This window comes from Adiantum capillus-veneris, chromosome 3 (assembly GCF_014529385.1).
Source record: "Adiantum capillus-veneris isolate H3 chromosome 3, ASM1452938v2, whole genome shotgun sequence".
NCBI classification, from domain to species: domain Eukaryota; kingdom Viridiplantae; phylum Streptophyta; class Polypodiopsida; order Polypodiales; family Pteridaceae; genus Adiantum; species Adiantum capillus-veneris.
The window spans coordinates 19015142-19032980 of record NC_140933.1 but is presented as its reverse complement, the minus strand read 5'-3'; the positions used below and the strand labels follow the sequence as shown (position 1 = coordinate 19032980).

Here is a 17839-nt window from a genome sequence, read left to right as displayed (position 1 = left end):
GTGATAAGAAGAACACAACAAAAAGTAAGAAGTATATTGTTACCTTGCACCAGGGGGTGTTTCTTTTAAATATGTGATGGTATTGGCAAGCTTCATAATGTACACATCCTTTTCTTACAATTGTTGTTGGAGAGTTTCAACCTCCCTCTTCAAAGAGGCAATACTGTCTTGTAATGCCACTCTTTTGAGCTGAAGAGCTTGACATTTGTGCATCCAACAAATGCAAAGATGTACCTGCACCCATACACAATCAATTGCAATAGTTTAACAAGCCCACTTCTCCCCTTCCAAGATATTGAAGAACCATCAACATTCGTCTCACCGATGGTACGACGTTCCTAGGATGACCTCTGCTCACCCTCACGTGTGAGGACTTCGGTGCAAACGCCACCGACAAGAAAATATGTATGCTTTTGTTGTGCAGAGTACATGGTGGTGGAGGCATACGGTTTGTGATGTCTGTGAGTACCATGGCAGTTGTTGCGTGAGGAAGCAAAGAATGAAAAGAGAGAGGGGGAGGGAGAGGGAGGAACATGGAAGGAGAGAAGGGGGAAGGGGGGGGAGAGAGGGGAAGAGGAGGAGAAAAGGGAGGAGGAGGAAGGAGGAGGGAGGAGGAGAGAAGAGGGAGAGAGGAGGGAGAGGAGAGAACAAAGGTTTTTTTTTGGGGAGGGGGGGGGGGGGGGGGGGGGGGGGGGGGTTGAAAAAGTGGACTTTCAGTGTTTGTAGGTTTAAAAAAAAGTCAAAAAATTATTTTTTCATATGTATATATGTTGGGAGGAAATTTTAAGTAAAAAATAAGTTTAAAAATATTTTTGAAAAAAAAGTCAAATTTTGGCTTTTAGTGACCCACGTTTTTGCTGATGTGGCCACACTCCTTTACTCCCTTCACTTTCAAAAAGCTAGAGAGAGAAAGTGACCTCTTAAGTCCACATCCTACATGTGTTTAAAAGAAAAGGCTAGAAAAGCTTACTCAAAACTAACTTCTTGAATGCCCTTGTCCCCTTAACCCTATACAACGTTAGCCTTAATCCCTAAAAATTAGGATTCCTTACAAGACCCATGCAAGGTCCATATTTCTCCTAATGATCATGGTTAAACAAAGACACTTATATATGGATGTGTGGAGATTTAGATAGTGGTAGTTTGAAACGAGAAGAATGTGTCTTAGAGAGGGATATAAGTGATATAGCTTATATACCTGAACCTTTTCCTGAACACTTGTTCGAACCATTTGAGTGGACTCAAATACTGGCAACCATGGATGTTTGTGTCAATGAATCCACACCTACACAATTTTGTGATGAGGAAGGGTATGACATCACTCCTATCCAAATGTGAGCATCATGCCGCTTCAGAAACAACAAGTTTTTTCAAGTCATTACTATGATGCCACTGACGAACTAGAAGATGAAACGTTGACGACAAAGGAATCTGATTCAGAAAAGGAACACACACGTGCTAAATTGTTACTGCGGGGAGGAGAAGAGAAATTCTTTGAATTCTCTAATTAACATCGTAGAAGACAAGAAAGGTATAGGAGGAAACGTGAGAACAAGAGACAGAGGAACAAACCTATGCCCAAAATGAAAGGTAAAACACCTTATCTGATGATGGTAAACGCTGATGATTGTGTCAAAGACAAAATATGGGGAGGTATTCTATCATGAATGATAAAGAAGCAAACCAAAAGAAAGCCAAGATAACCCGAAAGAAACCAACCACAGACAGAGTAAAAAACAAAGAACCGTCTATGACCAAAATGGAACGAAAAGCTAAGTACAAAGAGCTAAAAAGGACCTTGAAAGAGGTATGGACAACGGAAATGGAAACCGACAGTGACCAAAAGGAAGGGATCATTGTTCCTTCGCATTACAAAAAGTATACCCTGTAAGATTGTAAGATCATTGTAGAACAACCAATGCGACAATTGAAGGAACCTTGGAAATCCTATGAGGGGCCTGAGGATGCTAAACGAATAGATCTAGCAGAACCGGGAGAAGAATCAAAACCAACATACATAGCTACACATTTGTCTCAAGATGAGGAGGAAATACTCATCAGAACCCTAAAAGAATACAAGGATGTTTTTGCTTGGTCTTACAAGGATCTCAAGGGAGTAGATCCTTACATTTGTCAGCATACTATACCCATGCGAGATGATGCCAAACCCAGCAGACAAAGACCCTATACGTATAATGAGACATTTGCTAAAAAAATCAAAGAGGAAATTGAAAAGCTTAAGGAAGCAGAATTTATTTACAAAATATAACACACCGACTGGGTATCCCCCATTGTAGTGGTATCAAAGAAAAATGGGAAACTACGAGTGTGTGTCAACCTCAAGAAAGTAAATGTTGCTACCATACAAGACAATTACCCTATCCCTATCACTGATCATGTGTTGGAACGAGTGGCTAGTAAAGAAGCTTACAGCTTCTTAGATGGATTCTCTGGATACAACCAATTAGCCATTGATCCCAAGGATCAACACAAAACGGATTTTGCTACGGAATGGGGAATCTTTGCCTACAGAGTTATGCCCTCCGGACTAACAAATGCACCAGCAATGTTCCAAAGACTACTGAGCCATGCATTCAAGGAGTATCTCACGAAATTCTTAGAAGTTTACATGGATGACCTATACGTTCATTCGTCGAAAAGAGAAAACCATTTTGAAAATCTCAAGTATGTCTTTGAAAAATGTCGTCTTTATAGGATTTGTTTAAATCCTAAAAAATGTGTATTCATGGTAATACAAGACAAAATTCTGGGACATTGTGTCTAAGAACGATATTGCCACAGAGATGGAGAAGGTGGTAGTTATCGCAGATATGCCTAGACCCACCAATGTTAAAGGAGTACAAGCATTTATGGGACATTGCGGATATTATCGTAGATTCATCCACATGTACATTGTCATAGCAAAGCCCATATACCACTTAATCACTAAATTTGAGTGGACTAATGAGTGTGAGGACTCGTTTCAAAAGCTAAAACAAGCTTTAGCGACAACATCGATTCTAAAAACTCCAGATTGGAGCAAGATCTTTCATGTACATGTGGATGCTTCCAATTATGCTATTGGTAGTATATTGGCACAACCAAGGGAAGGAACAATGGATTTTCCTATCTCCTACGCAAGCAGACAATTGAATATGGCTGAAAAGAATTACACCACTACCGAAAGGGAAGGACTTGGAATGGTTTATGCTATTAAAAAGTTTAGACATTACTTATTAGCCAATAAGTTTGTCTTCTTCATGAATCACCAAGCTCTAATCTATTTGGTCAACAAACCTTGTAATATAGGCAAGATTGTAAGATGGTTTATCATCTTATTGGAGTTTGACTTTACCGTGATAGTAAAGAAGGGCACAACCCATCTAAGGGCAGACCATCTATCCCGTCTAACCTCAGGAGAACCACCCCATGGAGTTGATGATGATTTGCCAGATGCATATCTATTCTCCGTGGAAATGATTCCTAGATGGTCATAAGACTTGGTCTCTCTAATGACTATAGCACAACTAGACATCCAAATTCCACTCCCAATAACACCAAGGTTGATTGAACAATCAACTATGTATCATTTATTGGCGGGAAGACTTTATCGATGCAATCGGGATGGAATTCCACTTTTATGTATTGATCCAGAGGAACAGACTTCTTATCTCAATCAAGCCCATACAACAATAGTTGGGATTCACTTTGTAGTAGACCAAACACTGAAATGACTTACATGGTTAGGGGTATACTGGCCAATTATGAAGAAAGATGCTCATGCATATGTAAATGCTTGTATCCAAAGTCAAAAAAGAGTAGCATTGCCCCATGTCACTTTGTTCCAAATCTCAGCAACACCGAATTGGAACAAGTATTTAGTGCAATACCTAGCTGATAGACAATTTCCAGAGGAAATGAGCAAACGAAGACAAAGAGCCATAGAAACCGAAGCCACTAATTACACACTAATTGGCAACCAACTCTATCGAAGAGGAAAGGATCAGCAATTGAGACTTTGTGCTAATGAAGATGAATACATTCCCATATTAGATTAAGCATATGCAGGTCTAGCAGGTGGTCACTTCTCTCATGATACCACTGCAAGAGCAATTTTGATGGCTGGCATATGGTGGCCAACATTGTTTGCAGACGCAAAAGAGTTTGTACAAAGATGCGACTCTTGCCAAAGGGCAAAAATGCCAACTCAAATGGATAGTATGCCGTTACGACCAATGACGGGAGCACGGGCATTTGCCAAATAGGGTATTGACTTTGTAGGTCCAATACAACCACCTGCTTATCGAACTCAGGTACAATATATTATTGTTGCCACAGATTATCTGAATAAATGGGTAGAAGCCAGAGCAAAAAGGAAAAATGATGCTCGCACCACTACTGCATTTTTATATGAATGCATATTCACGAGGTATGGACTACCGATTGAATTAGTGAGTGATCGTGGAACATTTTTTGAATGAGGTAATTGAGTATTTACTCAATGAATTCATGATCATTCATAACAATTCTGCCCCATATCACCCTCAGGCGAATGGCCAGCAGAACATACAAATAAAATCCTTAGTTCAGTATTGACCAAGATTGTTAGTTCAGGACGCACGGACTGGGAGATGAATCTTCACTCAGCTTTGTGGGCATATAGAGTTTCATTCAAGATACCTCTAAATGCTACTCCCTTCAATCTAGTCTATGGACTTGATGCCATACTTCCAATGGAATTTTTATTGCTAACCTTGAGAGTCGCACATGATCTCGAATGGACAGGCCATGAACTATCAGAACGATTAGAAGACCTAGAAAAATTGGATGAGCAACGCTTGACAGCTATTGCTCACATCTATGCGCAAAAACAAGAACAAAAACAGTTCTTTGATTCCCACTTATTGATAAAAATCCTTAAACCTGGGGATCTCGTACTGGTTTATTCAATGAAACTTACACATTCCAAAGTTTAAAAAGAAAGGAAACTATCCATTTGTTATTGAAAATGTGTCACCCAGTGGAGCAGTGAAGCTAGCCACATTGGATGGAGAGCTGATGGAGAATTGGATAAGTGGATGCCGTTTGCGAAAGTATAATATGCCACTAACCAATGATCTTTTAGACAAAATCCATGCAGTTAAGGACCGCAAGTTGAAACGACAACAGATCATTGATGAGGCTCAGGAAGAAGATCGAATTAGAATTCTGAAAAGAAAAGCTACAATGAGACCAGCACCAGTCGGGTTGCCGGTGAATCAGCTATCAGTTCAAGCTCTCGACATATCACAGTCTCTAGCAGAAGATGAAGTTCAAACAGATGATGAATGATTAGATGGTCTAGATATGCGAATAACAGTGGATTTAAAATACAACATCAGAGTCAATGCACTAGCAGATACAGGAGCACGCATAAATGCAATCAGTTATTCCACCTACAAAAAAGCAACAACATAGCCCTTGGAAAATTGTAGAGCTACAGTTAAAGGCTGTCACAAAAGGACAACTCCAACCTTGGGAAAAATCAATTTGAATCATGGATTTCCATGTCCCCATATGTTTATTTGTCTTCCAGATGAACATATGAACGAGCAGATGATACTGGGAGTACCATGGATGTGAACCTAGAAAGCTGTTCAAGATTGGGACACCAAGGCAATGGAATTGACGTTAAAAGGAGGACAATTGAAAGTACCATTTGCATATAGCAAAGAGGAGTGGAAGGCTGGATTAGGTGTTTCTAGTCCCACTTTGGGAGCTCCACACACCGTGCTTCAGTCAACCAACAGAAACAAAATATATCCTCAAGCTACCAACATGCAAGGAACCTGATCTCGAATTGGGTGCCTAAAGCTCAACTTCAGACAAATCCTAAACAAATTTGGGTGCCCAAGAATAAACCGAAGAGTCAAATCACATGACCATCTATGACAGTGGCTTCTCAACCAGCAGTAGACAACCGCCAGCCACTAAGGACTAAATGGATGTGGATACCAAAAGTTCAACCTACATCCACACCACAAATGAATTTAGCCCAGCCACACAAAAAATCACTGAAGGAGTCGAAGACCAACTCAGTCAGCTATAAATGGGTATCAAAACTCCAACAACCATCAAAGGATCAACCAAATTCTCAGCAGATCACTCAGACAAATGACAGTATTTGTTCGAAGCTAACCATCAAAGAGCGTTCTCAAATACTGCAAAACCTTCTATTCAAAAGAGAAATTAAGCAGGAAACCTCACCATCAAACACCCTTGAGCAATTTGCTCAAGACCCTTCTTTTGCACAGCATATTGTTGTGACATGCATTGACATCAACAGCATGGTAGAGCCAATCACGGCTATGCATAGTCACGACTTCTTAACCAATGCACGATATACCCCGGGCGTATACACACTCATCCCGGTGGACTCCAATAAGGAGGGGGGGAGGCATTCTGAATGCGAATCCAAGAGTACGAGGACTGCTAGAAAAGGGCAATGTTTGAAAGTGTTTGAATGTTAACGTATGATTTTTCTGCAAAATACCACTGCCTTTATGACTATAGGAATGCGGACATTGCAATATGATAACCCCTAGGTCTGTGTAAATAATATAAATATCATAAAAGGTCCCATGGTTTCGTCTCCATGGCAGTTTTGGTTTTGAAGCCCCCAACTGAGCCTGCTTAATGAGCTGAAAATGGAGGAGCTTCTGAATGTTGGAAGTTGATAGAGCAACCCACCCTCACTGCTTCACCACAAATGCGAATTCGTCATCGAGGATGATGATGTCGGAGCTTTTCTTTACAACTCCTGTTTATTAGGATCCATTGAAAAGTCTATGTCTGTATTATTGAATGGACTGACATTTGCAAATGGCCCTTCAATTGTGTGTGTGTGTGTATCTGTGCTCATATATTGTGCATGTTACGTAACTTTTTTGTTTGACTATCGAGCAGAATGTGGTCGTCTATTGTTGATGTTATGTACTACTGTTTTGTTTCATTATCGAGCAAACTTTACATGCAGCTTGCGGTTAAAGCTTGTATTTTGGGTTAAGTCCTGTTTTATCATAAGCCATCTTGAAAATAATGAAGCCAGTAGGGTGTTATATTCGACTAATTTAATTGGTTACAATAATTGAATGTTAGGCTGCCATTGCATTCAAATTATCAAATTTATTCTTGTTTTTATTAGATTATTGTAAACTTCAATTCAGTGTGTGAAATTTTATTTTGTATTAAAGTTTTCTTTATTAAATAATTATTTAAACAATAATTGTTTCTTGAAAAAAGAAATGGCTCCAATCATTATTCACTAGCTTCACGCTTCGATTAACTTAATGAAATGATTTTTTAGGAAAAAGAATTTTTTATAGTGGTACTTAAATTTTTATAAGATAATTTATTTTTAAAAAAATGTCATGATTGTTTTGTAAGCCTCATAAAGGCATTATTTAAAGACCAAGATATTTATTGGTATGCATGAACGTAAACGCTTTTAACTTTACTCTCCTAACTCTCTTTATAAGCTTCCTAAAGCCACGACTCTTTCTTCCCATTGCTTTGCCTAGTAAACTCTCTATATTTCTCAGTATGAACTAGCTAGCTTATCTCTCTCGAAGGTTGAATATCAACCTGTTTCTTATGAGCTCAACATAACCATGGATACATCAATGGATGGTTAGTACTATCTGTTTTGAGTTGTCTTTGATGTCTTTCATGAGCTGTGTTTGATATTGTCCAAGAGCTAGAGCTTAAACTATTTATTTGTTTAGATGTGGCCGCTCATGAGATTCCATTCTCTCCACTTCTGGATTTTGATCCAACACCACCAACACTATCTTCCAAGGCTCTTAACAGTGTTGTAGCAGTCAACCTTTCACCCTCTCCTAGGTTGAAAAGTCGGAGTCTTGGGTCTTCTCCCATATCAAAAAAGATAAGCCCTAAGGGAGGTGTGAAGAAAGCATCTATGTCTTTGAAAAAGGCTTTCCAAATCGCTAGAGGTGAATGTTAAGCTATTTTTTGCTTGATATGTTGGCCAAGTTTATTGCCTTATAATCTTGTTTCTTTTTAGGTAAAGCATCTAGGTCTTTGGCAGATTCTGCATTCTCATCTCCCTTGGTTAAAGATGATGACTTGAAAGAGGACTTAAATGTTGAGTCTTTTTCTTCTCAGTTGGCCATTACGCCAGCGCTAAGGCTATTGACCATCTCTGAATTATCAGAAACTGCGAATTTTAGATTTGCTTTGGAAGGAAAAGTACTTAGCAAATATGGTACTTACAAAATACCCAAGTCAAACTTTGGAAGATACTTGCGTGCAGACTTGCTAGATAGAGAGTCTCGTCACACTATTACCTTTGTTGTGACTGAAATTTACCTTTCCAACTTTGTTGAGGCATTTGCTGTGAATGACTATGTTCGAATAGAGGGAGGTTGTGTGAAGAGAGCTGTAGTAAAAGATGGTGGGACATGTTTGTGGGCATTATATGCTGATGCTACTACATTGGTCATAAAAGCGGAGCCTTTTGATTGCTGCCTCCAACTTTACCCTGAGCTAAAAAGATCAAGGACTTGCTCTCCCAAGATGCTATTGGTAATGACTTCGTTTCAACAATAGCATTTATAGTTGTGAAGGTGGAGAATGCTATTAAAAGTGACGGCACTCCAAGCTATCGGTTGACCGTTGCTGATGGGCCATCAACAAGTGATCGAGCTAGTGTAAGAATCTCTTCACTCTTGTGTGCTAAAAGGCTTTAGTAAAACTTCACTCATTTGTTTATGTGTTTTGGCCAGCTTCTATTTGTGCCTAGTAGACGTGTTGACTACCAATTTATGGTACATGAGGTTAAAGCTAAAGGCTTTTACACTTGTGTTTCTCGCAACATCAACATTTTCAAGCAGCTGTCCAATACTCTAAGTGTTGTGGATGCTACAATATTGTGTTCACTTCCTAATTCTCTCTCCAATCTATTTCAAGAGTATTTGCACAAACAAGTTTCCAATTTGGGTTTTGGGAAGAAGGTAAAAAATCTCACTTTGCAAGGTTTTGCAGTTGCATTTTTTTACTTGGCTTTATTTGTAGGTGTTTGGCAATTTGGAGATTGCAAGCGTGAACAGTTTGGATGTTGAATACTCTTGTGGATTATGCAAGGGAACAAATGTTAGCCGTCAAGCCATTAACCCTTTTTGCTACACTTGTGGTATGAAAACACAAATTGTAAAGTCTCCCTTGCTGCTTGCTAGAATCTATCCTCAAGATGGAGTGGTCGTTGCTGTGATTTTACAAGGTGCTATTGTTGACTCCATTCTAGGCTTTTCCCAACCTTTTTTACACTACTTTGAGCATAACCTAGTAGAGCTGAAATCTTCCTTGCTTAACTTCAAAAAGGCCGGCTGGTTCACAATCGACAAGGGGGGTTCGGTTGTTGCATTCAAAGAAGAGTGAAACCTTGCTTTATCACCATTTTGCAGCAGTTACGACTATGGATTTGCAATTTTATGCGGATGGCCAGCTTATGTATAGGCTCTCAGATTTTGAATCCTCTTTTCCTGATAACAAAGATGTTTTGGAACCACTTTTGTATATTTTCCATTTCCAAATATCAATTCATTCTTTGGAATGTACACTCTCACATATGCTTGTGCAAGAAATTGAATCAAGAAATGCGGATACTATTAAAGTTTGGTTTAAGCCATGGTTTTCTGATAAGCACTTTGTGTCATCTAACTTGAAAAAACTTATCTTGCCGTTGTTGCGCACTCGTCAATCGTCTTTGATGATAAGTGTTGAATTAGTAAAAAAGGTTTGTAGCCTCATGAACGCAACATGCAAAATATATTTTTTCCAAGAAAAAGTTTACACTAATTCTATCTTTGTTGGTGGTTCAGAATGTGCTTCCTCATCTTTTCTTCCAACACTAGTAGCCTTGAATAGAAATGGTGACTACTTTTGGTTTCCTGTTGGGCCAAAGCCTCTTAAACGTATGTGTTGTGTATGGAGTCAAGATGCCACATCACAATTGACTGCATTGATTGGAACAAACAATGGTAGTGCTCATCAAATTGCAAAAACATTTTTAGACTTGCATTCAACCTCTTTTTCTTTAAAGCAAATCAAGACCAAGATATACAACATGTGTAAGTCATCAAGAATCCATCAACTAAGCAAGCTTGAGTCTTCCACAAAATCTTCATTGTTTGCAAAAAACATAAAAGATGTGCCTGTATATCCTTGTTCATCTTGCAACTCTCTTTTGTTTCGTCATAACCTGCACAATGTCACAAAAGTAGAGTTTTCATTCTTGAGACAAATACAACAGTTGCCTATTTGTGAAAATGTTGGATTCCAAGTTTGTTACTCATGCAAATCTGCATTAAAAAAGAGACAACAACCAATGTTTTGTATGGTGAAAAATATGGAATTTGGATGTAAAATACCTAGTGTAGAAACATTGAACACAATCGAGAGCCGTCTTGTGTCATTGCGAATACCATTTGCACAAATACGTGAGCTAAACTTTGAAGGTCAGTTCGGTTTACGTGGAAGTATTGTAAATGTAATGGCAGACTTGTCTCGAGTACAAAAAATGTTGCCACGATTTCTTAGTGAAGAAGCTTCTATCTTGGTAGAGATCAAACAAAAACTCAGTTATGACCATGCTTACCTTAGTGTTATTGTGCGTCCAACTTTTGTGCATCGTGCATTGGTAGACCTTCTGAAAACACCATTATATATTGAGAATGGCGCCACAATTGACACCTCTTGGGTAACCAATTTTACAGTTCAAGCAGATATCATTTGTTCTCCACAACAAGAATTTGATGACGACATAGATGCAACAGACACATTGGTGCATGGCATTTATGTGCTCAACAAGTTGTTGATCATAATGCTCAGGTTGCAATTGTTGCTCCTTGTGAAGGATTTACACCTTTGAGTGTTTTTTATGATGATTGCTGCGAAGAATTGTCATTTCCAACTTTGTTTTTTGGCCAAAAAAGAAAATACCACTTGCTTGCAAAGAAAATTTATCAAAAGACGACACAATGGGAATTAAAGAATGCAGATAGACGATATGCCAAATGTGTTAAGAATCTTTTCTTCAAAACAATGAAAATTATCATCTTGGAAGTGCTTGGTTCTATTTGGGTTTGTTTGCAAAAGGGAAAGCTTCATGGCAATCAATTGCAAGCAAAAGATGTTCAAGCAAACACCAATATTGAACAATTGCTATCATCAGACCTTGGCTACCATGATTTTGAGTCATTGCGTACATCAACTGATTACAAGGCAAAACTTAAGCGAAATATCTTCGGAATGATTCGCCAACTAGGCCAACCAACCTTCTTTGTCACATTTTCATGTGCAGAACAAAGATGGCAACCCTTAATAGATTGTTTGTCAAAGTTAAATCCTCATATCATACAAACAGAGCACCCAAACAAAGCTTCGTTCATTCGTGCACTTGCTCGTTCTGATCCTATCACAACTGCTCGATATTATGTGCATAGATTTCAATCAATGAAAAAAGAATTGAAACGCAACAATACAATCATTGGTGAATTAACAAATTATTTCTTTGTCACCGATTTTCAACATAGAGGAAGCCAACATGACCATGGATTGCTTTGGATAAAAAATGCACCATTATTTGGCATTGAAAGTGATGATGAAATAACACATTTCATTGACATGCACATCACTACTAACAAGGACGTCTTGGACAAGGCTCTCAAGAGTGTACAAACACACCACCATCGCAAGACATGTAGAAAACGGAAAACTCTTTGTCGTTTTGGCTTTCCACGCCCACCTTCACATCAAACAATCATAATGCATCGAATAACAACATCTACGATTGAGAAGGAAAATCTCTTGGCAAAAAATAGATTTATTAATGATCAACTACAAGCTCTCTCATTTAATGATTGGTTGATTTCCTTGCAAATGACTGAGGATGAATATATCAAATCTCTTTCTGTCAACATCATAGAACCGACACTATTGTTGAAAAGAAATTTAAAAGACATCTACACAAACAACTTCAAAAAACAATTGTGCAATCTATGGGATGGAAACATTGATGTCCAATTCATATTCAATGGCCATGGCGCTGCTGCATATTGCACATCATACATGACCAAAAATGACTCCACTACAAGCAAAACAATCAAACATATACTTCAAAATTGCAAACAAACCAACATGTCAACATTAGAGCGATTAAAGAAAATTGGCAATGCATTGATCAACACACAAGAGATGACGTCACAACAAGCCACATACATATCTCTTTCATTGCCATTGCATAGTGCTAGTAGACAATTTGTCGTCATTAATGCAGATTACGAAATCCAACGGACATTGCTATTGAAACGGCGAGCTATGTTGAATTCTTTGGATCCTGAAGACACAAACATTTTCTTTGAGGATTTAGTCACCAAATACACTCGACGTCCAAGTAATCTTGAAGACATATGCTTGGCTAACTACGCTAGCAATTACCAATGCATTCACGGCTCCCCACGCAAATCCAAGAAACCTCGAGTCATTAGATATGCTAATTTCACTCTAGAGAAAGATGCGGAAAGACATTACCATGAACTTTGCTTGCTCTTTTTGCCATTTGTTGGTGATGAAAACAGTTTCGAAACAAATGTTGCCTCTTGGAAAGACAAGTACAACTCAAACTATCCGATCATAGATGAGAACCGTCAAAAATATTTTAAATTGGAAGTGCATCCAACTACCAGTCAATCAACTTCACTGCATACGTCTTCAGCACTTGCGAACAGTGATGCCTTCAAATATGACTTGAGCCTTGATATTCAACCAGCAAAACCCAATATAAAACCTTTGCCTTCCTTTCGAAAGCTAGCACTAGACAACAATGAATACCACTCGCTTGTTTCCAAGCTAAACATTGAACAACGCTCCCTTTTTGATGACATAATGATTAGAAAGCGACTACATCCAAAAGAACCAATCCACCTTTTTCTAACTGGAGGTGCAGGCACAGGAAAAACTTTCACTTTGCAAGCACTTGTGCAAGGCTTAATCCGTCATTATAGTGCTTCCTTGGAATTTGATGTCGACTTGCCAACAGCATTATTAATGGCATACACAGGAAAAGCAGCTTTCAATCTCGGAGGCACAACAATTCACTCAGCCTTACGTTTGCCACTTGTGCTCCATGCAAATATTTCTCTCGCATCTGAAAGCCTTGCAGAGCTGTCACAATTGTATAAGAATGTCAAGTTGGTCGTCTTTGATGAAGCATCTTTGATTGGGAATAGACTGTTCCGTATTGTAGACACAAGACTACGATCAATCAAACATAATCACATACAACCATTTGGTGGTTTAGACGTCATCTTCTGTGGCGACCTATGTCAAGCAAGCCCAGTTCGAGATTGTTGGATATTTAGTGAGCCACAAGATTCCCTGCAACTACTCTCGCCTTCCTTTTGGCACACACATATAAAATGTCATGAGTTAAAAAAAACAATGTGTCAATCAAATGAAGCTTTTGTCACAATTCTCAATAGAATACGAAAAGCAGAGCACACTATCGAAGATTTGTGCATGCTCAACACTAATCACACCAATACATCATTTGACAAATTGACAACACCTCATTTGTACTTCACCAATAACTTAAAAAACTCACACAACTGTCTTGTTTTCAACACTTTGCCAACTCAACCATACATCATCCATGCAAAAGATGTCTTTCATAAGACTTGTTCAAAAAATCTTGTCGTGCCAAACAATCCACAAACCACTGCAGGTTTAACAAGCCCGTCAGAAATGTCAACATTCCCTGCACAAATATCTACAATCATTCCTTCTTTGAGTGAATTGTTATGCCTCAGAGATTTGTGCAGGGAATGTTGACATTTCTGACGGGCTTGTTAACGGTGCAAACGGAGTCCTCAAACACATAGAAAGCAAAGGTGCATCCCATCTTGCATGGATAGAATTCTTTGACCAGCTCACGGGTTTGAAACAACGAAATGCAAACCAACAACTTTACAAGATTCAAACAACAAAAGAATTCCAAATAGGTCGAAGTGCATTGAACACAATATCTCGAACTCAGCTTCCAATCCAAGCAGCAAATGCACGCACCATCCATAGATCACAAGGCTTAACAATGACTGCAGTGGCATTTGATCCAACATCAATAAATTCACATGGTTTGATTTATACAGCTCTTTCTCGTATAAAAGATCCAACAAATCTTCACATTCTCAAACCAATCCAGCAAAGTCAAATCAAAATCGACAAGAATGTTCTCAATGAGCTAGACCGCCTAAGCAAAGAAGCAAAGTGGCAACATTTGACAAGATTTCCATTCACATACAAGGACACACATCATATCATACAATCATTGAGCATTGTGTCTAGTCACAAATATCTCAAGTTCATCAAAGACGACGCAAACTTCTCCGCTTTTGATATTTTATGCTTCCAAGAAACAAAGCAAAAAGCTCCATTTAATGATCTTGAACCAAACTTCCACCATATCCACCATTACAACAACTTTGGTCTCTCAATCTACTATAAAACTACAGTCATTTTGCACTCTTCAAAGACAATCTCAACTCAAGGCATAGAAATCATTCAAGCTATATTCCACCTAAACCAAAAACTTCAATGCGAAATCATATGCGTTTACAAATCTCCAAAAGCTTCTACAACCTCTTTGCTAGCACTACTCTCCAGCCTAATGAAATCCCATCATAAACAAATGACTGTCATCATTGGAGATTTCAACATTGACAATAACCCAACAAACAATCAATACCAACAATTGCAGACAGAGTTCCAATCACATGGCTACACACAACAAATCCATCATATCACAACTATTTACAATTCAAAACTCGACCACATATGGATCAAAAATCCTCCTAGCTCCTTGATAGCAGATACAATATTTTGTTTTTGGTCAGATCATTCATCCACACATCTTTTGCTCCCAAAATGATTCATATCACTCCTTATCACTCTCCACTAATCCCTCCCCCCCTCAACCTCTCCAACCAAAACAAACTACCACCTCCTCACGCAAATCAAGCCAACCATCCCTTTTCAATACTTCATTTGATACCATACTCCATCATGTAATCCCCATAAAACTTCATGTATATCTCAATAAAAATTCACCTTTGAACTTTTTCGTAATTTTATCATAGGCAGGCCTTGTGATTTTATCACTTGTTATACTAAATTTCTCTAAAATTTGTAGGTTTCCCCACCTTCGAATAAATCTTAAAGGTAAATCTCAAAATTTGAGGTGGGAGTATATTAAACCTAGGTTTTTTTAGCACTGTCGATCGGAGTCAGCATATGGAAAACTAATCAAATAGAGAGTCCAAGAAGCGCCTTCTTCGTCATCGTAACCTTTGGCAACACACACACACCCCCCACCCAACCCCCCTCCCCCAAACCAAACCAAACCAAACCGTGATGGTTGGCTACATTGATGCAAACCTAAAATGATACCGTGATGTGGATTTTCTTAAAAGAATTCCCTCATTGCAATAGAATTCTTGCCAAGTTCCCCCAATTGTCTATACGGAAACTTATTGTACATCAACTCACAATAGTTAGAGAGAGAGAGAGAGAGAGAGAGAGAGAGGAGGGGGGGGGGGGGGGGGGGGGGGGGGGGGATTCAAGAAGAAGAAGAAAAAAATGAAGAGAAGCTCAAACTCCTCTCTCCTTAATCCTAAGATTTGTACTAGTGATAAGAGCCTTACTTTTTTAGCATAAGGCTCGTCGTTTAGCCCTTGGGCGGCCTCGTCACTATATGGCACGGCTTTGGCCAGGGGGGATCTAGGGTCCAAATTTGGGGGCACGAGGCGGCTTTAATCTCGGCCGTCAGATCACGCAGTGAACTGGGGGTGAACTAGGGGTGAACTCGGGGCAAAAATGGCGCCCCAAGTTCACTACTAGTTCACCCGCCTCACGGGGTGTGGGTCGAACCTGGGACGTATCGATTGCCACACGAATGCCTTACCACCACGCTAGCGCGCATCGCTTCCCATGTTGGCATGGCATATGATCATACCCTAGTTTAAGCGCCCCTAGTTGACCCCCAGTTCACCCACCCCTAGCTTACCCGCCCCTAGTTGACCCCCAGTTCACCCACCCCTAGCTTACCCGCCCCTAGTTCACGGTTAGTTCACCCTCAGTTTACCCCTAGTTCACTTTGTGATCCAACGGCGGAGATTAAAGCCGCCTTGCGCCCCAAAGTTGGGCCCTAGATCCCCTCTGACCTAGAGCCATGCCATATAGTGACGAGGCTTGGGCGGTGGGCTAGGATTGAGTAATATTTTTTCATCTCCCTTTCTATGGAAGCAACGAAATTGGGACATATTGCAGCCACATGTGCTATTGCATGCACTGGTGTGTCATGCTTGGCACTTAATGTATACTAGTAAAATGGCGCCGCCTTCGGCGGCAGCATGGCCCCTCTTATCCTCAAACCCCGCTTCCACGCCTATTCAGAGAGGGTTTTGGACCACTGGCCAAAGTTATGAGATAACACGATCAAAGATGCCTTGGGCTATTTTTATTGGAGCTGCGCATACGTAGGGAGAGCCTCTCAAGGAGACTGGACGCGACACTCACAAAGGGAGATCACTGATTTCTTTAGACTTTATACGTGACATTCAGATGAGCAGGCATCACAACATAGTTCAGAGGAGGTTACAGATCCGCATGTTCAGTCGGCTAGAGTAACCTAATAAAGCACATTAGTCACATGAAAGGTGAAACAGGGCAGGAGTGTAGCGTTGTAGGCTTCTGCGAGACATTGAGGGAGACAATCTAGGCAACTGTCCTAAAAGCTACTCGATGGCCTCCTACTGCCAGTGGTCAAAGGGCTCTGACTCTCTGAGATCGAATGGAAATTTCAAGTTTACCTTTATTTTCTTCGGTTAGGGAAAATGTATCCACCAAGAGAGAGAGAGAGAGAGAGAGAGAGAGAGAGAGAGAGAGAGAGAGGCTCCCTTGATCGTGAGTTGTAAGCCTTGCTCTCTCTCTCTCTCTCTCTCTCTCTCTCTCTCTCTCAAAACACACACACACACACACAATCGCAAGTGGCTGTAGCTCTCTCTCTCTCTCTCTCTCTCTCTCTCTCTCTCTCTCTCTCTCTCTCTCTCTCTCTCTCTCTCTCTCTCTCATGTGTGGTTTGTAGTCTATAGAACCCCAAGGTCCACACCTCACTAAGAGGGCAACACCCAATCATGCGAAAGTGGCGATTGGGCAGCAATGGCGGGCATCAGAAGTCGAGGCTATTAGAGCCTGAAGGGAGGGGATGACTTGACATGTTACGGGCGGTAGTTGCTAGCTATAGTAGCTTCTTGTAAATCATGGGAGCATTATGGTACTAATACATGTGACCATTCCCACCTCTCTCCCCCCCCCCCCCCCCCCCCCCCTGTGTGTGTGTGTGTGTGTGTGTGTGTGTGTGTGTGTGTGTGTGTGTGTGTGTGTGTGTGTGTGTGTGTGTGAGAGAGAGAGAGAGAGAGAGAGAGAGAATGCAAAATAACTAGCTCCTTTGTGTGGTGCCTTCAAACCAGTGCCCTCTTAGATGCGCAACTAATTATTGGATTTGACAAATACGATGTGCATTCTTTGATGTGGGCCAAAAATGCAAAGCAACGAAGAGGCCAAGGAGGCGTAGCATGTATGACCAAAAAGGGTTTGAAAGATGTTTCCATTGTCAAAGAAGATAAGTATAAACGCTACTTATGGCTGAAAATCAGCCCACCAAATGGTCAAGTCATGTTTGTGGCGGGTTGCTACATTCCTCACTATGACTCCAACTTTTATGCTT

The 17839-nt window shown here is 40.0% G+C and overlaps 1 pseudogene; it reads left to right on the top strand.

Annotated features, from left to right (window-relative positions):
- Positions 1-7649: 7649 nt before the first annotated feature.
- LOC147460559 (uncharacterized) lies at positions 7650-9513 on the top strand (annotated as a pseudogene).
- Positions 9514-17839: the final 8326 nt, after the last annotated feature.